At 45.9% G+C, this 26383-nt stretch overlaps 1 protein-coding gene across 2 annotated transcripts in view; it reads right to left on the reverse strand.

The window, feature by feature from the left end:
- Nucleotides 1–26383, reverse strand: part of GDPD5 (glycerophosphodiester phosphodiesterase domain containing 5) — a 154150-nt gene that overhangs the window by 120452 nt on the left and 7315 nt on the right. For both annotated transcript variants that reach the window (XM_026040957.1, XM_026040955.1), the window contains exon 2: nucleotides 4573–4662. The gene's annotated coding sequence lies outside the window, so the exon portion shown is untranslated. The remainder of the gene's footprint in view (nucleotides 1–4572; nucleotides 4663–26383) is intronic.

The following is a 26383-nucleotide window of genomic DNA, read 5'->3' on the forward strand; positions in this document are numbered from 1 at the left end:
AAAAAGGACACTGCTACAGTTATAATATTCCTTAGAAGCCACCTTGTTTTCTCCCAGCTATTAGCATCTTGAGTCTTCCATGTCCCATTTTAGGTTTCAGAAGAAACACACATCTCAGATGTTTGGTAACCTCAGCTTTTCAAGGCACTCTAAAAACAACCAAACCTGATAAGATGCCCCTTTAAGGCAYCACAATACTATTTTATTTCAGAGAAGCTCAGTAGGTTGCACACAGAGATTAAGCTTGTCAAAGCTTTTCATGTATAACAGTAAGAAATTGCAGAGCCAAACAGATCTGTCTGGCTCAAAAACAAAACCCAGACAATTTGCTAGAGCCAAGCTCTTCACAAAAGCAGAGGGAAGCAGATACGGAATCAGCTCAACAGATCCTGACTAAGCACCAGACAGCACCAAACCTCAAAGATGCTATTTAAACAAACATGCTAACATTTAATTTGAGAAAAGCATGTTATCTGCCTCCTTCCCCACTCTCCTGAGTTAACCTTGGTCACCACTGTGACAGGCAGCTCTCCAGTCACATCTCCAGGACAAGGCTCAGCACAAGGAACAAGATAAGATGGATTTTAAGATTCTTGGCAAGTGGAAGATTTCCAGATGAGCACTGGTTAGGTTTATTTTTTGTTGCATATTCATGTTTCACTCCCAACCTCCTCTTTTTTTGCCCAGAGATGGGCTAACCCCAGCTCTTCTACTACTTTTCTATTTTGGAGGGGCTTTACAGACTAAATTATCCCCCTGGCAGCTCCACTACCAAATTCTGCATTTTTACCTTCACAGACATAAGTTGTATTCAGTTTAGTCCTATGTTTTTTGCTTCAAGTTACAGTGCATGTTATTAGCAGGAAAGTACTTCCAGCTGCAGCGATTGCCTAATAGAAGCTGAACCACCATCAATTCATCATCCTCCTACCTTCAAAAGGAGGTTGGACAACAAAGCTGAAGCTCCTCATTGATTTATAGGAGGAGGGGAAGGGTAAACCAGGTTCTAGGGGCAGAAAAAAAATCATACACGCACACACACACACACACACACACACACACATATATATATCAATCTTGTCAGGCTCTGAAATTTAACTAATAGGATTTCAAACCTCTCAGGGAAATTGGAAACAGGAAGTGGCCAAGATTTCTGCTTCATGGCAGCTGGAGCATTTGGACACTCTCTATCCAGAAAAAAACACTAAAAAAGAAAAAAARACACACACAAGGAGAGATTTCAGATCTAAGAAGACACTGACAGATTCATAAGCACCTTTAGGAACTGACAAGCAGTTCTTTGCAACAATCCAGTTGAGTGCATAGAATAGACTATTGACCAAGACAGAGGGCAGAGAGGAACCTCATGAGGTTYAATAAGGACAAGTGCAGGGTCCTGCACCTGGGGAGGAATAACCCCAGGCACCAGTATAGATGAGGGGTTGACCTGCTGAAGAGCAGCTTCACGGAGAGTGACCTGGGAGTCCTGGTTGACACCAAGTTAACCATGAGTGAGCAGTGTGCCCTCRTGGCCAAGAAGGCCAATGGGATCCTGGCCTGCATCAGGAGGAGCGTTGCCAGCAGGTCAAGGGAGGTGATTCTGCCCCTCTMCTCAGCTCTGGTGAGGCYGCACCTGGAGYACTGTGTKCAGTTCTGGGCACCCCAGTATAGGAGGGACGTGGAGCTTCTGGAGAGGGTCCAGAGAAGGGCAACCAGGATGATTAAGGGAATGGAACATCTCTCGTATGAAGAGAGGCTGAGTGAGCTGGGCCTTTTTCTCTGGAGAAGAGAAGGCTCAGAGGGGATATGATTAATATGTATAAGTTCAGGAAGGGAGAATGCAGGGAGGAAGGGGACAGGCTGTTCTCACTGGTGGCCAGCGATAGGACGAGGGGTAATGGCCATAAGCTGGAGCACAAGAAGTTCCATCTCCAGGTGAGGAGGAACTTCTTTCCTGTTAGGGTGACAGAGCAGTGGAACAGGCTGCCCAGGGGGGCTGTGGAGTCTCCTTCTCTGGAGGTCTTCAAAACCCGCCTGGATGCCACCCTGTGCCACATGCTGGAGGTGTGCCTGCTTGAGCAGGAAGGTTGGACAAGATGATCTGTAGAGGTCCCTTCCAACCTTGAATATTCTGTGATTCTGTGAAGACATGAGTTGGAGGTACAAATCTCACTTGAGCATCAGCAACACAACAGAGAGAAGGGCAAAATGTTTCTACGTTCAAGAAAGAGAGAGGTTTCTTCTCCCTGTGCATGGAGGTGAAGTCAAAGGCAGATGTTGAGTTGCAGACACAACACAACCAAGAAACTCAAAGGCAGAGACTTTGCATAACGAATTCCATGAGCTTCACGGCACCATCCTTTGACTGCTCCATCTCCTTGGGAGCAGAACCACATGCCACACTTGCAAACCTAGCACGAGATTCCCATTTTGTTGGGTGGAAGCAGAAATAAGTGAAGGAGGAGGTGGCTCACAGCCACAAAACCCCCTTGCCTCGAGAAGTCTACACGCATCATGATAGTTCAGTGCCCTGGATGGGGAGATCAGTCGCACTCATGCGGTTACAAGCATGGGATGCGTTTCATTTCAGAGGGTTATTCCAAGCAGAAAGACAATGGTGGCTTTTTGCAACACCTCTCCACTGCAAATAATCTTTCATACACCCACGTGTCACGCAACCCTGAAAAGCGGCTCTCRACAGGCAGATGCAGGCTCTTAAACACAACAGCACAATTAAAAAGGAACCCCCAAAGGGAGCAACAGGGCATCCACGTGGGCAAAGGCAAGCAGCAGCTAACACAGGGAACAAAGARGAACCAAAGGTGCCTCCACCGCATTATTGTCATACTCAAGGCTAGCCTTAAATTATGCTCTTCCAACACTTCAAAAGACAAAGAAAAAATAAATAAAAAAATCACACTATCTTATACTTACTTTCAGGCAGCATTCCTATTACCAATGCCTGAACATGCTAAAAATCTGAGGAGAGAGATCAACAGCAGGGCAAGATGGGGAAGAGTTGAACACCTGAGTGTTCATTCCTGCACAGAGAACTCTCATGGAGCTCCTGATGCTCTGAGGTCTCAGCTACATGCCAGCAGAGGAGCACAGACAGGAGTGGATGCACCTTCACCTCCTTGCATAGACCTCAGAAAGATTCAGCTTGCCATTCACTGTTGCAAAACAGACCAGATAAGCCCCCTTGAAAATTCCTTGAAAAAATATATATATATAGTCAGGTTTTGTCTTATTTTTCCCCTCCCTCCTCTAATGTAAAATAAGTCAGATTTTGTGGGCTGATTTTTTTTTTAATTTTTTAATTGCATACACCTCTAGACAAATTCTCAGTATATTATCTTGTACTCACAAAGCATAAATGAAAATCTACTAATGAGCGTAATCTTGATCATGTTGCATCAATGTCACCCCTGCCCATACATCTGTCTTGAGATCAGGCAGCCTCACAAATCTTGAGATCAGATTTGTTCTGTATTTCAGCATGGCATTAAAAAATGCAAATAGGCTTCTAGGGTATCTGATCACAAGAAACCCACAAATAAAACCCGCATATGTACATACATACTTGAATGAGGACAAGGTTTTTCTTTCTATCAGAAGCTGAAACATAGGTTGAAATCCTTCCCTAATTAAAAATAAATAAAATCTGAGCACTCCATTTCAAGAAATCACATTTATAATTGACTTATTTTCAGTAAAATTGGTAAGAAGTTTGTTGTAAATACTGCATTTCCCAGGAAACTGAGCCTTGTTTTGAAACAGAGGACAAGAAAGAGCAGTAAGAGCTAGAAACTCTCAAAGGAGTGATCCTCCCAGCCAAGACCAGCAGACAACTTGCTGTTACACTACCAGGGATAGCTCAGACTCATTGCAGCAGGTTCCATCAGAGATAGATGCATYAACCCATAACATCCTTTGGTTCCTAAAACAAAAATTCAGCTTAGGCAAGGATGTTTCCACCCACCAACGGAGCCACGAACTAACCCTTGATCCATTTGAGCCTCATCACTCAAGAGCTCATCTGGCATCACTGCATTTCAGAGCACCACTGCAACCAAGCCATTTTCATCATGGTTTTGCGGTCAACAAGAAAATGTTGCTTCAGTCATAGCACCTCAGTACGCTCGGATGTTTCTCCGGTTGCCACAAGCCTGCTGGGCTTCAAGGCTCTTTCTCCCTGGTAGGACACYGCGAGTCACCAAAGAGCACACAGCAAAGCACCAAAAAGATCTCACCACCGTATCTGCAGCACCAATGAATTAATCCCAGCTACTTGCTCTTGTCAGGCAAAAACAAAACAAAAATACTACCCAAAACAACAACAAAAACAAACAAATGGAGGGGAAAAAACAAATACAACAACAACAAACACCACCCTGCAGAAGATGTTCTAAATCCTAAAGGAGAAGATGAGAAGATGCAACAGGCAAAATGAAGGCACAGCCCCAAGCATCCAGCTCAGGTTTTACATGCCAGGATTGGCCTTTGGGAGTTTGAAGATCCTCTCTGAAGTGCTCTAYGAGGGTGGGCAGACATTAAAGCCCAATCACTCACCTGAATTCATTGAATTCCTGTCTTCATCTTCTGGTTCTGGAGAACCTGAGGAGCACGTATGTACAGAAGAGCTTGTTTAAAGAAGAGGATCTAAAGGAAAAAAAAAAAATAGGAGGCCTGTATATGTAATACAGAGAAGCTGGGCAAAGAATGCAAATTCTGACCTACTTCTTCATTCTCAGTCAGAGGAGGCAGCTGCTATTGCTGCTCTGCAAGTGCAAGAGGCTAGCAGGAACCCTGCCAGAATTTCTGCAGCGATGCCTCTTCCAAGCGCGGGCTGCTCCATGTCAGCTCCTTGGAAGGGAACAGGGATCACCCTGCTACCCAGGGACCAGAACAGCAACTACCCAGTCAAGTAGCAAACGAAATCAGCGCTGGCAGTTGTCTCCCAAGTGCCTGAATTCATCTTTTGTGCCAGYGATATTTCCTACCTGATTCGTTCCCACTTTCCTTCTGCGTCAGGAGGCATGGAGAAGAGCAGTGTCTTCCAAACAGACAGTGAGTAGATGGTAGGTCAGGTGCYTTTATAGAGCCTCTCTCAAAACCAGCCTCAAGGGAGGGAAGGAAGGCAGGTACGAAGCCATGGAGGCAAAAGGGACATTGACTCAGCTACCATCCCAACCACGCTAGCAGATGGAATGCAACTTCTTTCCTGACCAAGAGCTGCACAGAAGCCACTAGCTTTCCTGGTCCAACAGGTTAGAAATGCAAGGAATACGTCAGAAGATGAGACCAGGAAGCCACAACAAGAAGTATTTCACCCAGTAACTCCTATTCCTCCACCAAAGGAAGTTTCTGATCCTTGTTACACAAGTTGAGACTCTCAAGCCAGATCTTTGTGCTGGATCACCTATCCAAGGGCTGCCTAGCAGTTGACAAGGATAGTCAAAAGGGAAGAAAAGCTATGGTCCTTCAGGCAGTTCCAATTCCACCAGGAATGGAGTCCAGCCATCCCAGTTAGTGTCACCAACATTGCACTGGAACCAGTGGCATTAATAGGATACACCCTATAGGGCTCTCCACCTCAGCAAATTCAGGTTTTCCACATACTCCTGAACACCAAGAGATCTTTTAATAAGGAGTAATGTAGTCATCTTCCCAAGCTGTTCTGTATTCCCTTCTATAGGAGAAAACCTTTCAGAGAAGGGAGCAATAATAAATAAACAGCCAACCAAATAGAGAGGCAACCTAGTAGTTACCCACGAGCTTAGGCTGGATTATTCACATCCTGGAGATGTTTCTGAAATTTCTTTTCATTAAAGCACCTAGCTGATGCAGGCAGCATTTGTCAGTGAGCTCACAGAGGACACCTTGCACAATGCTGGAGTGATGACAGCAGCACACAGGTAGAATTTGTCAGATGTTCCAGTTGACTGCAACAAGTGAGGAAAGAAACTGGGGCAAGCAAAGCACCAAGAGCAGCAGTTTTCAAATGCCTGCAAGGCTCAGCATAGCCCACAGAGATTAGTAAGACTCAGAAGTTACCTGCCAGATTTCAAGCCATGGGATCACGAGTAGCAGTGACAGTCCTATGCCTCAGCAGAAGACACAGGCATCTAAAACAGCACTCAGTGATGCATTTCCAGGAATAAATTGGTTTCTCAACTGTTCCTGACATGCAAATACAATCATATATCATAGACATTAAATTCTTAATACAATCTAGTACATTAATACAGGCCAAGATAGATTGTTGGGCAGCTCATAGCTCTCCTGCCTAGCATGAGCACAGTTAGAGCTAGGATTTTATGCCTTTATCTATAACAGAGACAGTGCTGGTCARCAAATGCAATTTCTGCCCAAAGCCTACTGCAAACTATGATTATAGAGAAGGCTTTGTTCAGCCAGGCTCCTTCCTCTCCCTTGGGAAACCCATATGTCAAAAGACCAATAAACGCTGGTAATTTATTATGTGGACAGACAGCCGTGCAACTGAGAGAGAGGACTGAGAGCTCGAGCTAAGTTTATGTCCTAAATTGCCATGGGCCCCTGTGGCAGTAATTCATATTTGCTATTCCTGTTTACATGCACACARAGAGTCAGGGTGAGAGGAAGTAGAGAAGTGTTAGCAGCATCACAGGAGCACTAGATGCACAGATGTAGCTGAGACTTAAACACTGTTCAGAAATTGCATTGCAAGCAAATAAAAACAGAAACAAAATCATTTSCCAGGGATCAAGTATTCTCTGTTTAAAAAGGATGTCTGTTGGTTTAGGAAAATTGGTTTTATTCTAAAAGATAGGAATCAATCRTAGTCCTTGGAGCTTTCATGTCTCATTAAAAGATGCCACCACCTCTGGTTCTGGAGGCCTCTCTTGTATAATTTGGAAGCTTAAATAAACAAAGTGAACATACACAGTATTTGGAGTTMTTTCAGCCTGCCTGAGCATCCAAGTAATGAATCCAGCAAAGCATCTATCCAAGTAAAGCATCGAGATGACAGGGGATTTGGTATCCCCCATCAACACCATCTCTGCARACTCCTAAAACACAACTTGCAAGATGATCACTTGTTTCTCACTGGCCTCTTGCCCAGGGACTAGGGCATTCAAATACCACTTTCCCGTGATTTTTCTGTAGAGGTCCAGCCAGAACAGCCACAAAAACATTACTTGCATTTCAGTTGAGCACACCAAGCAGAAGACCTTTCTTTAGCTTCACAGTTTACAAAATAATCTCTTACAAAATAATTCCCACCCTACAGAAGACTGAKCTGGGATGTTAAGTGACACTTTTGTACCATCCTTCCCACCAAAACCAACATATCATCAGCCCTAGGACTGACACAGGAGATGGGCAAAAGACTTTCAGGTCTCGGTAATATCTTTGCCCCAGATGGGCAGCCTGCCTTGTCTGCCCATGGCACTTCAGTACAAACCAAAAAGAGCTTCCAGATTGCAAATATCCAAGTATGTTATGCTCCGCTGTTTGGGTTTCAAAGACTCACTGGATCTTTAGAACAGCTCCTGAGGTCTGTACTCATCTGTACAGCAGCTACAGGAATAGCACAGGAACAGGTAGCTTGGGAACATGTTACCATCCAAGATCTCAGCAGCCTTGCYATGCTGCCAGCAACCCACAGAGCCCACTTGGCTAGATAAATTAACCAGCCAGTTCCCATCAGGTTTCTGGCATCTGCTATCTGCTCTTTGCATGCATACAACGGATTCTCAGGTTGCTCAAAGTCACCTTGGACTGTTTTTGTGCACCCTTAAAATAGTAGTATAGCGAGGTCTCAATCTGGCCCTGAGCAAGTCCATGCACTGCACCTGATAAGCAGTTACTGATACGAGGTGCTATAATTAGGGCTCAGGTATTCCCTCCTGTGATGAGTCCTGAATCACGTGGACATCTCCTGGCTCAAAGCTGTCCATCAGAGAAGGTCTGTCCCCACCAGGTCTTGTACAATAGAGGCATTTAAGCCCAGGTACTACTTTGAGTGCTTGGATGGTTTGTTGAGAAACAATGTACAAAGAGGAAAAGGGAAAAGATTGGTACCTAAACAAATGAACATTTTGGACATGTCAAGCATCATATTTTAAGCGATAGGAAGGCATGAAAGTTGCCTGTAAATCAACAAACGAAGCAGATGACTTCACTCTTAACATAGTGGGTCACAAAACAGCCATTTAAAAGAAATAAGAAGTGCTACCTGCTCTCCAGACTAGTTCAGACTGCCTAGGAAGCATCAGAATTAGATGAAAGGCAGTAAATAATTTTCATTACCAAAACCTGCCCCTGCAACAGAGAGCACAGCTATACTTTAGCCACAGGGCATTTTTTCTCCCCTCTTGGAGAAGAATTTAGTAGTCAGCATCTTGTTCAATACCCCTGGACCAAGAAAGTTACACCAACCCCAAAGGTTATGCCTCTTCTCCCTCAACATCCACCGATCCCTGCATTTGGGTGGGAATAGTTGGCAGTTTGGGTCTTAGCCACTCTGCTGGCATAACACTGGGCAATTCTTCCTTATCCTTTCAGAAACCTGGCAAATGTTCCTCTAGGAAAGCCTGTTTTTTCCTGCAGGAAACCCAATGTACAAGCTGTGCTGCTTGCTGGATAACGCATTGCTGTTACCTTGGGTCACTGTTCTACTCCTGTCCTCTTCTCCAGAGCTGAAGACTCTAGAAATTTTAATGAAGGCCAAAATCCTCAGGCTGCTGCAGACTCCAGCACCAATATCTACCCACCTTGGAAGGCAGAGGCACTGGATCAACATTTCCCTAGTGTTTTTATTGAGATAAATGTATACATCACCTCCCTAGCCTAGGAGCCTTAAGGGCACCTATGCTCTTCCCATCTCTAAGTTTTAAACAGTCCCAAATTTTAACAGGAAGGTCACTCCTATGTCTGTAGTAAAAGCCCTATCTTGTTCCTCACCACCTCCAGCTATTTTACATTTCGAATTAAAGCTATCTTTGTATATGTGTTAGAGATAAGCGAAAGACAGCATATGAATTACTTCTCACCCCCAAGGCTAACTGGCACCAACCAGAAGGAGAAAGTCAGTCATGCAAAGAAGGGTTCGAACCTTCACAGCAACAAAACCATTTATCRAAAAAATAAGAGATAAAACAGCTTTTAAGAGGGTAGTTCCCAATATTATTGGGTATTCAAAAGAACCTGAGGGTGTCCAGGGAAATCTCAGGTCTRCATCCACACATCCAGAGTGAAGACCAAGTCAACCTTCCCATTTCCTATGGCATTCCCCATCCCCTTGCGAGAGGAGTTAATCTCATCTTCCAAAGTTTGCATTAAACCAAGGTGAGCAAACAATTCTTTTGCTTTTTACAGCATTAATGAGAATGGTAGTCACTGAACAAGCAATTAAAAGTCAATACAACACAAGCATTTCCTGCTCTGCAAGGTTAATCACACCAGAAAAGCTATTGGCATAGCTCAGAACACCATTATCCACCAAATACCTGATTTTTAGTTGCACTGAGCAGTAATGAAGATATCCAAGCCAGCCTATACCCCAGGCTATAATACCCCACAAAGCATCGACTAGCGCAGTGATACTGGATTTAAGGCTCTGCCTTTGCTGCTTGCTGCATCTGCCCCACAGGTTCACATGTTAAAAGGAAGAGAAASTGCACAGTTGCACAAACCTTGGTTTCCAAGAGGCCAGAAAAGGAGGAAGACGTTAAAGTCAAAGCATTGATTTATGAAGATGTTGATTTATACACTGCAAGTGCACACTGAGAAGGGGAAAGGGGATAAATTAGCACAGACAGCCCAAGTCAACACATCTTTGCTATTAGCCTCCTGTCATCTCCAAGACAGAGATCCAACCACAAGTGACGGAGCAACTCCCATCCAGGATCCCTGCACCTGCCAGTCCTGCTGATTAATGGATTTTAATTTATGGGTTTATTTATTTATGGTTATGGRTTGTGAATCACGCCCCTGCCTGGTCCAAAACCTGACGTCAGGATTGGCAGCACATGGGCTGCACCAGGAAGCCCCTGGAGAAAAGCAGAGCAATATCTCCAGGGCACCCCTAGACCTGTACAACCCCAAGGCACCCATGGACACAGGCATTAATTCCCCTCAAGAAGCACCACTCCTTCTCCCCAGCTGCTCATGCACTTCTCAAAATCAGCAAAATCATCCAGCACTCCCCAAATTTGCCCTGACACCAACAACTGTCACCATGACACTGAGGAAGACAACGTGCATCCTCATACATGTCACCATGACCTTCTCTTACCCTGGCAAGGGTAGTAGATAACAGCACAACAGTCYTCTCCCCAGAAATGCAACTGCAACAGGGAATAAACCAGTTTTAAGTAGCACCAATTAATATTTGGCACTAATTTTTCCATATTCTTTTATCCAAATGCCAAGAAGAAGAAAAAAGGTAGATCCCACCATCCAAGAGCCTTCAGGATCTGCTAGTTAATAAAAGCAACATGCAGCGTTGTGCACAAATGCACCCAGAATCCTTCCACTCAAGGAAAGACAAAAGCAAATGCTCTCCTCACCCTCCTGGAGAGTCTGCCCTGGTGGTAACTTTCCCCCCAGTATTTCTGTTGGCAAATTTTAAAACATCTAAACAACAACAATTTTAAAACATCTAAAAGGGGCATCGTTTCATATTAAACCCATTCCCAGCAGGCACTCGCACTGAAAGAGCACAGAGAGCAGAGTGAGGATTCCCAGGCTGCCTTTTTAACCAGAAGCACTTAGAAAAGCACAAACGAATGTAGCGAGCTGGTGTTAATGAGAATTTAGCACCAGCTTGTGGTTTTGGGTACTCTGCCTTTGATCCACTGCACAGGAGGCCAAGCCTCAGCTTTTGCTCATRAAGAAGGCCCAAACTGCTGATGCACGATTCTTCTAAGCTCTAAAAGCACCAGCTTTTGGACMCCCAGGTAGATACACAGATGGGTTGAATCCCCACTGTGCAGCGTGGGGGAATGGTCTCTGCACGTCCATTGTGCATCCATCCACCCACGCAAGGACAAGGAGACTGCTGCAGAAAGCACACAGGACCCAAAATGAGTAGGATTCCTGCATTGCCCTACATCCTGCAATGAAAAGCAGTGCCCAATGCAGAGGCACAGAAGCCTAACCCTGAAGGGGTTTGATAGTTCTCCATTTTGACCAATATAGCCCCAAGGCACAGAGATCTGGTTCTTCTGCAAGGCCACAGGAGACCTGAGAAAGCCAGAACAGAGCAAACCATAAATCACACCAGTGTCCCCACTTCCCCTAAAGGTCTATGGGAGCCCCAAGAGATGGGATTCAGGCCACTACAAGCCGCCACCACCACCACAAGCACACTTGGATGGTGCCTCCAGCTAAGTCATCTGCACCTGGGAACATCCTTGAACACCTCTTCCCTTCCAAGGCTCCCCCAAGGGGTTTGTACACAGGACATGTCCCTCTACAGCCTCTCARTCACACACACACCAGCACGCAGCATGAGACATAAGCTAATACGCTCATCACTGACCATACATGACACCTTCAGATGAGGTCAACACGGCACCAGCTCCCACAAAGATGCCTATTAGTAAAAAAATGAGTCGAATCTGCAAACGGTCCGTTAGTGAGGATCAGCCATAGCAATGCAGCAGCTGGAGTACCTTGGGGCATTCCCAAAGGCACGTAGCTCTCTCCATCCCACTGGCAGCAGAAGTGGAGCACCAGGATGCCGTTGCTTGCAGCCAAAGGGGCCCTTTGCATTGGGTATCCCTGTGCACTGCAACCCCCAAGGCACAAGAACAAGACATTTCCCAGTAATGGATCCAGATTGCACAAAGGAAACATTCACACCAATATTCACAAACCCTGCTTTCATGTCACTTTTAGCTGTGGAAAGTCTTCCATTTTCTCTGTGTGCTTTCCAGGCTAGCTAACCTCACTCATCTGCTTCTAATCTCTCCAAAGACACTCTCTGTTGACACCAATTTTAAATAAGCAGCAGGATTACACACAGTGTTTCAGAGAGCCAAGGTCACGCTGAGAAAGAGTTGAAGTCATCCTTGTGACCAAAGCACCAAGCAGCCTCAACTGTGCAGGGTCCCGGCTCCCAGGGGGTTGAATGCAAACATCCCCCAGGACCTTCTGCATCACCACACTAAGGTGGGCACCTTCAAGCAGTTAGCAAACCAACAGCTTATTGAGAGTCCCCTRTTCCAATCAAGAGTGGGAGAGGATKGCWYRAATGCACCTGATGGACTCTTYGCAACACAGRTCCACCAAGAGTAGCAGGTMCCACACCAAGAGGTGATGCTCAACCAYTCATCACTGCAGGTTTCAGAGATGAGATGCCAGAATACCACTGAGCTTGGAGATGTTCAAAGGAGTTATACTTTTAAGAGGAAAACCCACCCAAGATCCATTAAATACAGTGGTTTCCCCCTGCATCACCATATATAAATATATATAAAACCTTATATAAAACTGCTAACACAAGTGGTTTCCAAACAAGTTTGGAGCTTTGCAAAAGATATCTGATGACAAAAATCTATACACATTGACCCTGTTCCTTGACTCTTTTGTATGCTTCCAGATCACCTTTGCATTGAAGGCTTTCTAGAAGAGTGTTTCCAGGAGTCCAAAATCCAGGGCAACTCAGCTATCAGAAAGCTCTGGGGAGGCTGCCCCTGGAGCATTGGGGGCAGCTCTGGGCTCCCCAGGACAAGAGGCACGTGGAGCTTCTAGAGAGGGGTCAGTGGAGAGGAACAAAGAAGAAGAATACATCTATTGTATGAGCAAAGATCGAGYGARCGGGGCCTGTTGAGGCTGGAGAAGAGGAGGCCGAGAGGGGACYTGGTCACTGTGTGCAAGCASCYGAGGGGAGGATGGAGGCAGGAAGGGGCCAAGCTCTTGTGGGTGGTGGCCAGGGGCAGGCCAAGGGGCAGTGGGTGCAGGTTGGAGGCCGGGCAGCTCCATGTGGCCGTGGGGAAGAACTTGTTTGGTGGGAGGGTGCCCGAGCCCTGGTTGAGGCTGCCCAGGGAGGCTGCGGAGGCTCCTGCTCTGGAGACCTTCCCAMYGCRCCKGGATGGAGCGGGTGCCCCGTGYTCTGGGTGTCCCTGCTGGAGCAGGGGSYKGSACTGGGTGATCCCTAGGGGTCCCTTCCAACCTCAACCATYCTGGGTTTGAGTGAAACCCATTGAGGGAAAGGACTCAAGAGAGCAAACAGCTTGTGCAGAGTCAGCAGCATATTCCAGTGCCTGGATCAAGCGACTTGTTTTCTTTTGAGGAATTGCAGAGGAAGGAAGCAGATCAGCACTTCAGAAAAAACAACACTACTACAGCTGTATCCACGGAGCATTTCTGATTCAAAACAGGTCACAGCAATCTAAGCGCTGCTGCAGATTACATGGGCGCTTGTCTCAGACTTATTTGACATTTCTGGATGAGCAAATTATGCTGTTTCTCACACACGGGTGGAGCTAGACCTGTCGTTCCTGGAAGGTCTGAGCCCACGTGCACTGCTCAGGTCAATGCAGGGCCACGCAAGAGGTGCTCACGAGTCCCAGGAGCACATGGGGAAGTTTGGGAGGTGGCAGGAGATAGCATGGAGAGAGGAAGCAGTTTCAGAGCCTGCTCGCCCTGAATTCCACAGGCCAATATTAGCAGTGACAAGTGAATTTCTGTCCTCCTCCCTTGCTGAGGGACAGCAAAGAGGATGCTATCACATCCCAAGAGGAAGCGAGGGAAGATCTCAGCTTATTACTCAGAATAAATCTACCACAAAGCATCTTGAGCCTCAGATTCTCCAACCTGGCAGGTACAAGGTCACTACTGAGCTGTCTGGATCCTTGCTAAAGGGAAAAGCATTCTGTATTCGTGCTATTTTTATCTGGACTCAGAGCTTCCTGCACATGTCCTAGTAGCTCCCCAGGTCTTCGGAGACAATATTTTTTGATTAAAACAGAAATAAGGGATTAGAGAACACAACCTTCAGATATTCAGTCCTTCCAACAACACATACTCATCCCTCATGATTTTGCTCTGTGGCATCCAAACCAGCACTTCAGACACTACAGAAAACACGGTCCCATTTCTACCTGCATCAGCATCACCTCTGCGCTGCCTGCAATGCCCAGCTGAGCTTTCAGTGCAAGAGAGAAGTCCTCTATGTAATCCAATCTCATCCTCGTGAGATAGCACTACCCAGCCTTGACAACAAACATTTAAGCACTGCCTAAAAATACATTTGGCTTCCGGTCTTCCCAGATGCAGGTGAAACCTCACAGGGACAAAACAACAAGGACAGATGCTCAGATAGAGCTCTAGACTCCACTGACTCAGGGAGTTTTCTGTCAAGTCAGCAAACGGCATCATTTCCAAGCAATTCTTGGACAATTATTGCTTCAGAGCATTACTTGCAGTTCCTAGCTTTAATGTGCTTTGGGAATGGTAAGAAAACAGGCTTTTTTTTTTTTTTTTTCATCTCTTAAATAAATAGGAATAATAATGCACTAATTTACAGCACATAGAAGACGACAGGGAGAAAATGCATTAGTTTCAGTTATTTAGATACCAAACAGCATTCATTTCTGAAAATGTGGGAAGACAGTAAATACAGCACATTGGAGTACCCACCACCTCTTAGACTGGGCTGACCAAAGGGAAGCTGTGACAAGAACACCTACAAACACACATGAYGACAGCTTTCTGGTCATTTCATTCATATTTCATTCCGGTTATTTCATTCAATCCATTCTGCATTTCTGGTCAGCTCRTTGTCTCGGCAGATGTAGAGGGAGACAATTAAAAACATTTTCAATTGACCAAGAAAAGATCCTTTAGGAACACATAACTGACTCCACAAACACATATGCACTAGGCCACGGCTTTACCAGGTTAGTTTTTCTGGGGAGGATTCCTATAGTAACAATGGAAAAGTCACTTTTTCTTCTCTATTTTTCATTAGCACCATTGGCTTTGCAGGGGCAGCCAAGAGACGAAATTGATCTGGAAACTTTGTTCACAAATCCTTAGTAATTCCATAAAAATTAAAAAACTTAATTTCATACTCCTAGGGAAAATTAGAGCTATGCACTGACAACAGGATCCCAAACCTACCCACAGGACCGTACTGGAAGCAGAACAAAATATTCAATTTTCGGATTTGTTACTGCTCTAGCAGAGATCTCACCATGCGTGCTAAAGCAGAAAACTATCATCAGATCCAAGCCAGATACTAACACAATTTCCAGCAAAACCAGCCTTATCCTCCACGTTATTGCATCAGATGTTTTCCTTAGAGGACCRCACTCCTGCACAGCATCCCAGCTGCAAAACCCTCCACCTCAGAAAGCCTCCAGTTCAAGCCACAGACAACTTGAACACGTACAGCTGAACTTTCCAAGAGAAGCTACCATCCAAACCCATCATTATGGCAGTAACTAGCTTGATCCAGATGTGTTGCTGCAGCAGGCTCAGACTAAACGACCTACATAGAGCAACCTTCCCYGCTCTGGGGAAAGGAATAATCCCTGTTGAAAAATTTCAGTCATGGGACACAAACATCAGTCATCCAAGTCTTAATCCCATCCTGCCAGMTGGGCTCATCCCTAGTCATTCTGGATGGAAAGTTTTAAGGTACTCATCAGCTTTCAACTCCAGGGAGACAACACCCTCTCCTCCTCCCCACCAGTATTTTTGAAGTGCAGATGTGCCCCTGCTTCTGAGTTTTTGCTTTCCACCAAATTCCAACTTCAAGGCTCCCATTTGCTAGGCTGGGAACGAGCCTTTCTCCATTAACTTGCTGCAACGTGCCTCGTAGATGCGCTGTTTTATTGCTGCTCTGCAAGGTGATGAACAAGAGCACAAAGGGAGCAGTCAACAGCTCAAGGTCAGAGGATGCAGCTCCCAAAGCTACTCGCAGAAAACAGATCAGCACCGTGCCAGCTCCCCAGAACAAATCCTGGACATCAGGACAGTCTTTAAAAGCCAAATACATTGCTCGGTTGAATTCCATAAAAGTTCCCTCCTGTCCAAAGGATCGCATTCCCTATGCAAGAAGGGCCATTGCCCAAGGGAATGAGTTGTGTGGGCAAAGTTTTAAGCAGCTGCAATAGGTTCCAGTGAGCTTTTCATTTATACTCAAGTTACAGCTCTCCACCATAGCATCTCACACAAGCTTAAATCGTTAATAACTGTGTTTACAGTGGGCGTTGGTCTTATCAACAGGATGAATGCATTCTGGCTGCGCGCCCCATTCCCCCAAAGCATGATATAATCCCTTAAACCATATTATCAAGAACTGCTGTTGTTTAATTAGACCACGTGATTTCCACCTAAGAGGAGGGTGCACCAGTTGGTTGCTGTGTTTCCTAGCTTGCCAAACAAGCTCAGCAATCCCAAGTCTATCATGAAGCATTCCCACTAGCAGCCTTTTCCCCTTCCTCCCCAGTGTAAATCACCAGCAGCTCCCTGCAGGAAGGTCTTGTGATAAGAGTTTCCAGATTTCCGAGGGCCTGTCTGCTGTGTGGTAGAGTCCAGAGAACATTTTGAAAAAGAAGTAGGTCATATTAAAGTAACTGCATAATCTGGTGGTTACTTATGATGCTCTTAAGCCTTTAATATCCAAGGCTTATTGTTTCTGCATATGCCACACCGCAAATTGCTCAGGTCTAAATCGATCCACTCATCCATGGTGAAAGCTCAGTTAAAACCTCCCTCCATGCTGCTTCSTGAGTCCTATTTACATCAGCTTTTCCTTGGAAATGTTCTTTGGGAAGTTTGGTCTCACTGACAGTGTTCAAAGCAAGTCCACTGATTTTCCCCCCCACTTTGGCCTAGGCACCTTTTAGGCAAAGTGATGAAACTTCAGAATACTTCATCTCAGAATGCAATTTAAAACCATCTTGCAAAGTCTACCAGGACATGGAAATAACTTAACAGGACCAAGCTGGATGGACCACAGCTCTGTCCTTAGGAAACATAGTGTAGGAGACTGCAGTAGACAAGAAATAGGAATCTGCATGGCATTAGCATTTCATTTCCAGCCAAGGAGGACTTCAACCAATTCGATGGACACCATCTCCAGTATGCTGCTCTCCTTCTGTCCCAAAGAGGAAGAAAGTACTCATTCCCTTCTAGCTATGTAGACGGTCAACGTTCAGGAAAGAGATCAGACTGATCAAAAATGTGTTTTCCTTAAGGAAGGAAGGAAGCAGCCGAGCAAAGCAGAGGTTCTATCAAGTCAACAGAAGCAATTGAGCAGCCGTGAAGCCCATGAGGCTTTTCTATCCCAGATATCCAGCAGGGATTTAGCAGATACCCAGGCCTGCCAAGTCTATCCATCAACACAGGGAAACGGCTGTCCCCGTGGCCACACTTGTGGGGACCCTGTGACAAGGATCCAGGCACTAATTGCCCCGGAGGAGAGGAACCCAAGTAGGGCAAAGAGCAAATTGGAGACAGCAGGGTATAAATTTAGCCTAGGCATGGTCAGTAACGTGCTTCCCACGATGGGGAGGAAGAGGAAGAGCACACGGGAACAATTGCTCCAAGGAAGGGGAAGCAACACTGGAAGGGGAAACAACATTGTTTGAGGCTGAACAAGGAGCCATATGAAAACACTGCCACGGGCTTTGGGAAGCAATTTTGCAGCATGCCTGGYCGATCCAGCAGTACCACGGGCTGTGCAAAGTGCCCATTTACTTTGGCYAGTCTCTCCTAGTACCTCCCACACGGACAGAGATTCTGGAGCAGGTCATTGCTGCCCAGCTCCACACTACCTTCACAGCACACAATTGCTCAAAAACCAGAAGGGAGSAGAAGCTGCTGGGTTTTGGGAGTGGTATTAAAACCTTGTTCCCCGGGAAGGAAGCCTCCCACGTTTCCCTTCACCTCAAAAATGTGAGAACTTGCAAATGCTGAAGCCAACGGACACGTTCCCACCCTTCACTGAGCACAGGCAAGAGCCATCACCTCCTCCTCTTCCCAACAGGRAGGTTTCCCCCTCTAAGGACACCCACGCTGGCAGGGACAACCTGGCTGTGCCACATCCTATTTAGCAACAGTAAAAACTCCAGCTCATTAAAGTTCAACATCTCCCTGCTGTAACATGATCACACCTTCATTTTTCTTCCCCCTCACCTCCACTTAAGCCTTCTCAAAATATCTATGATCCTTTGAGGGTTTTTTGTTTCTTTGTTTTTTTTTTCCCTCCTCTCTTCAAAAGGTTCACAAGAGTTAAATCCTATTAGCACAAAGATGCAGCTACAAAAGGTTTGGTTTGTTGCTGTTTCAACAAAGGCCCTACTGCACCTCTTTTAAAGGAGGGTTCAAAAATTCAAGTCTCAGAGCACCTTCCTGCACACCTACACCCATCCCACCAAAAATCACTCTGCCTTTCATCACTCACAGTGGTAACGACCCACAGGCAGGTCTCTGCTTGCTCTGCCCTGGGCCATCCACGGGTCCAGGAGCAGAGCTTCACTACCCTGCACCATTCCTGGTCATGGAATTAACGGTTGAGGTTGGAAGGGACCTCCAGAGATCATCTAGTCCAACCGCCCTGCACACAGGGCCACCTAGAGCACATTGCATCCAGGCAGGTTTTGAACATCTCCAGAGAAGATCCTCAAAGAAGAGTTCAAGACACATGCATGGACGCGAACTAATATCTAGACCCAATCACTAGCCCACATCTGAGCACCAGTTTCCTCCAAATTCCTTTTCCTTATTTTCCACCTTCATTTTCTCTTAAGCCAGCAACATCCATCCAGATGCCTGTGGTGTTTTACATGCTTCCAGGCACAAGGAACCAGGCACTAGGTTTTCTCTGGCACTCTTTGGTTCAAATCCTTGCAGATAATGGCAGTAGAGAAGCTCACCTTTTCACGTGCCACTCACATACGAGCAATAAAATCTTAGAGAGCTTTGTGGCAGGAGAAACTCCTGAAAGAAGTCATCAATTAGAGCTACCAGCTTATTGCAAACACACCCATGTGCAATCCAGGAAACTGCTCGTGTCTCAGGTTAGAGAGACTGAAAACAGAAGTTTGACGAGCAGAGTCAGGGTTCTAAAATTCTCTCCAACCTTTTAGCGTTTTGTTTTTTGGCATCTCTGCAGAGCCAGAGCCTAGTCCCCAAGGAACACTTTCCACTCAAATGCTCTGGGAAGACGCGTGCAATTAAACTCTGACATCTGCTTYCCAATAGCAGTGGCATGTCTGAAAGCTCACAGGATTCATTAAGTTAGTAGGAAATCTTGTAATAATTTTGGAGGGTGAAAGTTCCTAAAAGACAGGTATTTTCTGTCCATCATCTGCCCCCCATCCAAGACATCTCTCTAGGCTTCATTAAACACGTTACAAATTCACTTTTTTTTGTTCTCTCTCTCTCTCTCTCTCTGGAAGTGCAGATGCAATTTAATCTGGAGATTAGGATCACATTTCCTTCCTCTAAAGGAAAAGCCAAATATTAGCAAAGACTGATGGACTTAAACTTTTATTGCCTTTTAGGGGAGGCTTAAGCTTGCCGAGGCAAGAGATAGGGATTTAATAAATTAGTTGCAGCACATTAAGGTGCAGTTAAGTGAGCCACAAGCAGTAGCAAAGTCCAAGGCTTTCTTTATTGAACCCTTTCCAGCATTTTTAGTCTCTCCARTAAGCCAGCCCCAGACTGCAATGAGTTGAGAGGCGCTCAGCACCACAATTATAGGCAGATCCAGGCAGGAGCATCCAGGGATGATGCTCACAGGAAAAACACTGTGTTGGAACAGTGCTACTCGAGCGGATGCCCTCCACGGGACTCCTCATCCCACAGCTTCAAAGGACTTTCCAACAGACCAAACGGCTGCTCCCAATGTTGGTTTTAGGAAGTGTTATTTGTAAGTGAGGAGAGATAAACCAAACAGAGGGCTTGGGCTGGCTGCTGAGTGGACAGCAAAGGGCAGACACTCTGGAGACATCCGTCCCTGTTGGGAGCTGACTAGCTTCCCCTTAAGCATCAGTTTGGGGGGAGAATCCTAAAGAAGAACTTCCGTGGCTCTCAGTTCTTGCATGCAAGAAATCACTCCCCACCTGAGCAAGAGCAAAGGCAGCTACAGCAAGAGGAGAAAGTAAAGGAGGATTCGGTGACAAAACTCCAAGATGAGGTGTATTTCCTCCTCAAGCATGTCAAAAGTCAAGCACCAGGAGACTCCGAGGGCCTCCCTCTCACCACAGCTATCACCTACACAGCTGGACCTCGCTTCCTAATTAAGACAACTTCCCTTTCCTGCTCGCCTCTCCGCTCCGCAGCGGCCATGGGAACAGGCAGCCCCACCACCACCTCATCCCAGGCGGCTTCCGCTGGCTGTCGACGCCGGTTTTCTCCATCTCATCCTTTCAGGGATGAGGGGAAACATCCCCCAACGACAACTCTGGAGAYGCCAGAGAGGTCACGGTGGTCCCACGCTCCAGGGAACCCACGTCTGATGTTCCTCACACAGCAGAGCTACATGCACCCCATCCACAACTTAATAACTGCACCTGCTAAATAAAGTAAAGGCCTTGGCAATAGGCTTGAGGCAAGTGGGTTTGCAAGCCATAGATTCTCCAGCATCAAGTGATCATGAAGGCTGCAGACCAAGGCCAGCGTTCAATTTGATGCCTTCACATGTTTCCCAGCTAGGAAAATTGCAGGGGGAGGATTGCACGGTTATCCTACCACATTTTTCTCCTCCAAACCCACATATTTATGTATACAAAAAAAAATAGATCACACTATCCACCAAAGCAGACCCTTCAGACACAGGCATTAGCAGGCTGAGCCCAGACCAGGACTAAAGAGCAGACAATTTGTTCAGAGAAGTGAGTGCTTTCCCAAGAGCACAAGGGTTTCCAGAGAGGCTCAGGATGGGCGATGCCACAGTTTTATTTTGTGGGAGATCAGGGGTTGTTGCACAGCTATCAACTTAGCCATGACACACGGACTTACCTGGAGAGCTCGTCAAGACATCAGCACAAACCCAACTAGCAGCCCACTTGCCCAGGAAGTGCTGGGACTGTCCCCAACTTATGGGCCCAATTTTGATCATGTAGCATCCAGCAGAAGGAAAAACAACTCTTCTCCCATTTAAGAGGCCCATTATGAAACCTAGGAACTGCAGAAATCCAGACCTGCAGGAAGACCCACAAAGCTCAGAGGGTTGAGTATCTCTTCCCGTAGAGGAAGAAAGGATGGTTTAGGAGCTATCTTGGCCATGATGTAATTGAGTAGGTGGACTGCAGCTCATCAAGCATGATGCCAAGGACTGTGCATCTTCACCCGGGCACAAAGTCAAGACCCAAGGGCACCACTGGCATACAGGTGACTGCTGGAAGCCCTGGGTATGAGGGTGTGCAAAGCCAAGTGCCAGCCCTGCTGCCAAGTCAACCTTTGTGCATCAAGCACAGGGAAAAAGGGATAAGGGGAAAAATAAAGACCCATGCAACAGTCAGAGTAGAGCCAAGAGCAACCGAGGCTGACCTGCTACCCCTTCGTCCAAAATGCCAGACACGAGGCAGGAGAAGAGCTAAAATCTGCTTAGTATCTTCCCAACTCAAAGCCTGTACAAGACAGCAAGTGGGGCTTATTTGATGGCTAAGTTTCTTAAGCTTGGAAATACTTGGAGTACGTGCCAGGCAGAGGCCTCCTCCGAGCAGAATTCCTGCTTGTCAGCATCCAGGCTGTGGCTGCGTTGCACCTTTCTACTTCCTCTGCAGTAAAATTGAGTTATTCTAGGCTCATAATTGACATGAAGTCAAACTCCATCTGTTTCCACCGAGATAAAGATTCCTCTGAGGTTGCTCTGCTAAGTACCTGCACTTTGCTGTGCTCTCCCACACAGGGAGCGAGAAGGTGCACGGTGCCAAAGTTAGCTGCCAGATTTTCTCAGGGTTCACAACATTTTTGTGCTATTTAAGTGCCCAGATCAATGCAGCAAGCACGTCGCATCAACAAATGGGAGGCCTGCAGGCAACACCAAAAGGGTAAAGGGAAGAAAATAAATAAAGTCATCTTGGGGAAGAGTCAGGGGTGAGAGAAGGAGAGAACCATTTCTGAAGACATTTTTAATAAATAACCCCAATTTTATTAATAAATTTCAATTAATGCATTGAAATAAATTTAAGTTTTACAAGTCAGGCCAGAACCACACAAGAAATTCACCTATACACAATTCAGGTGACTGCTTCCTTTGTTGGTTGCTTTTGTTTTCCCCATACCTCTTTTTTAAATTGTATTTTTTTAAATTGTAATTTTAAAATGTAATTGTATTATTTAAAAAAAAAAAGGAAAAAACATTTCCATTGCACAGCCAATACCCAGGATTGCTGCTAAGGAAGGTTGGCAAAAGCCACAGCAATACCCATCTTTACACCCAACAAGAAATGGGATTGAAACAGACTCCAACACTGCCCATAGTCTTCAGGGCAGAGCAGCCACCTGAAAGCATTAGGAATCTTATTTTAGCAATCTGAAATAATTACAAGCAATCAAGCTATTGGGCCAGGAGCCCATCTGTGCTCTGTAAATAGAGGCGGTCAAGCAGAGTTATCCCATTACCAAAACCAGCATGGGGAAGCCAATGACTTGCAGAATTATTACATTTAGAGGCTATTTGGATGCAACTAAATTTCGTCCATCCCTTGACATTAAGCAGTAGAGTCAGTGTTAAGAGGCGAGAGGAATAATTGCATCCACAGCCCTGTGGCTGGCAGCTTGCATGGAAGAGGGTTTTACTAGAGATCTAGCTCTTCAATATGCATAGGGAAGTCTACCAGCTGCAAAACCACCAGCAGGATCATGCTTTGAAATGCATGAGTGTTCTGTGAGAGAAACCAAAGATCTTTGCAGAACCAAGCCCTCCATCCAGCAGCATCGCTGTCCCCTGCTCCTAGGAGCAGCTGTACTGGARGAAGAGAAGCAGCATGGGTTGAACACAACTGCTGCCCAAGCAGCTTAGCACATGCCTAGAGACCAGGAGGAGTTTTGGAAGCRAAGAGCATCCCATGCACCAAGCCTGCTGCAAACTCCAGATCAATCCCATTTCTGACCCTGAAGCTCATGCTGATGGTCAATATGGTGACACCTAGATCTGGTGGCAGATCTCTCCAGACAGCAACTTGCCTTGCTCTCCCTCCATGCATTAGGACTACCACATTTCCACACATATATTTTCCCAGCAAGACCAGGAGCTATTCTTCAGTGTCAAGCGTTCACAAGAACATACACATGAACATAGGTACCAAAAACACTTGCTGAGCAAGGGCCAATAGATGCACAAGCACCCTGCCTTTCATAGCAAGGGATGATGACTCCTTTAGGGTCAGGCCACTGCTGTACGAACAATACAAGCTCCTGTATTGCCAGAAAGCCATGAGTTTGAGCAGCACGTGAAACCATCCACATCTAACACTGCACATATCCCACTACTSTCCCTGATGTAGTTGCTGACATGCCAGCAAATAAACTCGCATCAAAACACAGCCCTCTGGAAAAAAAGAAAAAAAAATGACCTCTTGGAGCAGATTTAGTTTCTTCCCTCTTGGATATGCCAAATCCTCAAAAGATTCCACCTCGCCGCTAGCTTTTCCCTGTGTTTTAGTTATGACGGTGTGAACTGTGTTGCTTTTGCTAAATACAAGGGAGAGTCGCTGCATTATCAGGCACTTCTCAGCAAAAATTGGACCTTCCAGGGTCACCCGAGGCAAGAGTCTGGAGGATATCMGTACTGATTGCAAAGAGCTAGCACCTTCCCCGTCGTCCTCCTCCGAGGTTATTCCCTGAGAAACCCACTGAGTCACCGTAATTCAGACCGAGGAGGGTGCAGCAAAGGCAGGTTCAACTGTTAGACTCTCTGTTAGTGCCATTTGCAGTCACTTATCAAGGACTAAAAGCAGCAGCTAAATATAGTCCACTACAGGTCCTATAATCAGAACTGGAAGACCAAGATGTTACTCCCACCCCAGTTAGTCCCCATTTACTGCACCCAACACTTCCTCTTCACCTCTAAATCACTGGAGGCTACTGGGTTTGAAGACCTCCATTATATTCCCACTCCCATGCCAGAAAGCCAAGGACTTGACCTCTAGGCAGATGGACTCTAACCCTTTATCTGCACTTCTTCATAACGATGCTGCCAATCCATGGAGAAACTCTTAGAAGAATAATGGATCCCCAAGCTTCATGATCATTGTTTGCTTCTCGGGGCTTTGCAGGGATTTATTTTCAAGTTTTCATCTACCAGAGGCCTAAATTGACAAGAAGGAGCAATGCTCATGTGACAGCTCTCTTGCTGCCAAACATCTCAAAATCACCCGTGTGTCACTGCTGCAATGACAAGAAGTTTTCCTATTAACACCTGTACACCCCCTGGCTCCAAAGATGCTCCATGAACTCAGCCCACTGGCACGCTAAGGATAAAGTGAGCAGAGCCCTTTGCCAAGTGTCAGCCCTCACAGAGCTCCCAGCTATTTTGGGCAGGTTGCATCCCAAACTGGAAGTATTTCTGGTACTGAATTACCATCCATAATACCATCACGATACACAAAAATAAAATCACAAGTGACATGTTTAGTAATGGACTAAAGTGCTGGAGAAACACTGTTAAAAAGGAAAGCTGAAGGGTGGAGAAAGCTACTTCACGTTCCCTTTCCTTATSCCATCCAACATGCTCTATTTTTACTTCATGGTCCTCCAAGAGCTCTGTAGACTTGCTCCCACAAAACAGTGACRTTACACTGAGGACAGGCTTTGCTCCATTACCTTACTCCCAACAAATTCAAGTGTGACAGCAAGGCACAGAGGCCAAGCTCCTGCATGGCCTTCTCTAGACCTTCTCACACATCTCAGCCCTTATCACCTTCCAAAAGACCTATGCTTGAACCTGTCACACCACCTTCAATGCCCTGCTTCAACATGTCACCAAAAGATACCTCCACCAAGTCACTTTCCTCTCTACAGAGGCCACCCAGCTCCTTCCACAAGGTTGCCCAGTTGCCACCTTCAGATTCTCCATGGCAATGRTTTCCATTGCACAAAGGTTCTGACAGCACCTTCATACTAGACCCGCACAACTGCCGTCCTAGAGCGTCATACAAAGCTCTGTTGCAAGCTTATAGCAGTCTCATTTCTATAGCAAACACCTTTGAGTCATCCATAACACCAAATAATTGTCCATAAGATAGGGCTGGTAAGAGAATAAAGAGCATTTTCCTTGTTCCCATCGAGCACATGGAATAAGAAAACCTGTGTGGTCTTGCAAGGGGCATTACTTACTCCTTGAGAAGAGCAGAGACTGCCTACAGCCCACACAAGACAGAAATAAAAGGATATCTTGACATCCAAGGTGAATTAGCCTTCMCATCTAGGTGAATTAGCCTTGAGGGCCCACTGAGCACTCCAGCYTTCTCCAGAAGGAAGTGCTAGCACCGGGGGCCATCTGCTAGCAYCAAAAAAAGCCACTTGATGTTTTCTTGTCCTCCCACAGCCCCAGGCTCTCTGTAGGGATCTGCACTGGCAGGAAGAACCCAAAGTCCTCTGCTCGCAGCTTTCCATTCTCCTTGCAGCTTTCCGATTTCCCATTTTATCTCCATTTCATCCAGCATGAGAACATGCTTTGAAAGTGCTCTCAATGTCATCTTAGCACAGCAAGATTTTCCTGAAGGAAGTGCTTCCTTGTGCTTTGCTCTCATCTTTGCAGGAATTGGAGCTGGTGGAACACACAGCTCTCAAGATACCCATCATCTGTGCTTGAGCAAGCAGAAGGCAAAGACCTAGCTATTCATATGGCAAAATATTCTCGTGGAAATGAGACAAGAACAAGTCCTGCTCATCTTCCTGTTGAACTCCATTGCGTTGCCAAGTAAACTCCATGGAGATAGGGAAAGAAGGAAAAAATATAAATATAGTGCATATAAATATATATAATGTAAATAATTTCCCTAAATGCTTTCCAAGCACCCAGGAAACAAAGCACAACAGCTTGAGCAGACCTCGAGCACCCAAAAGCACCAGGGTGGCCACAGGTCTCCTCTAAAGCTATGCCAAGAGGTCACCAACATGTTTCAGCCTGACAAATACCAAGTTCTCCTACCAATGCAAGAAAAATGAGAACTCCTCCTCCATCCACCATTCATGCCACAAAAGAAAGCTAAAAGTAGAAGCCCTTATSTAGTTTAAATTCTAGAACAAAAAATGATTTAAATACAATCCTCATGTCTCATGACAATTTTATGACTCTTGGGATGCAAGTCTTTCCCTACCACTAATCTCCCATCAGGGAACAAGCCTGGGGGGAATCAGGACACCAGGTCAGCAATTCCCGCAAGCCCACTCACTGAACTTCCATACTACTGTTTACTTC

The sequence above is a fragment of the Nothoprocta perdicaria genome, unplaced genomic scaffold (assembly GCF_003342845.1).
Source record: "Nothoprocta perdicaria isolate Ctin4 unplaced genomic scaffold, notPer1 scaffold_271, whole genome shotgun sequence".
Classification (NCBI taxonomy): domain Eukaryota; kingdom Metazoa; phylum Chordata; class Aves; order Tinamiformes; family Tinamidae; genus Nothoprocta; species Nothoprocta perdicaria.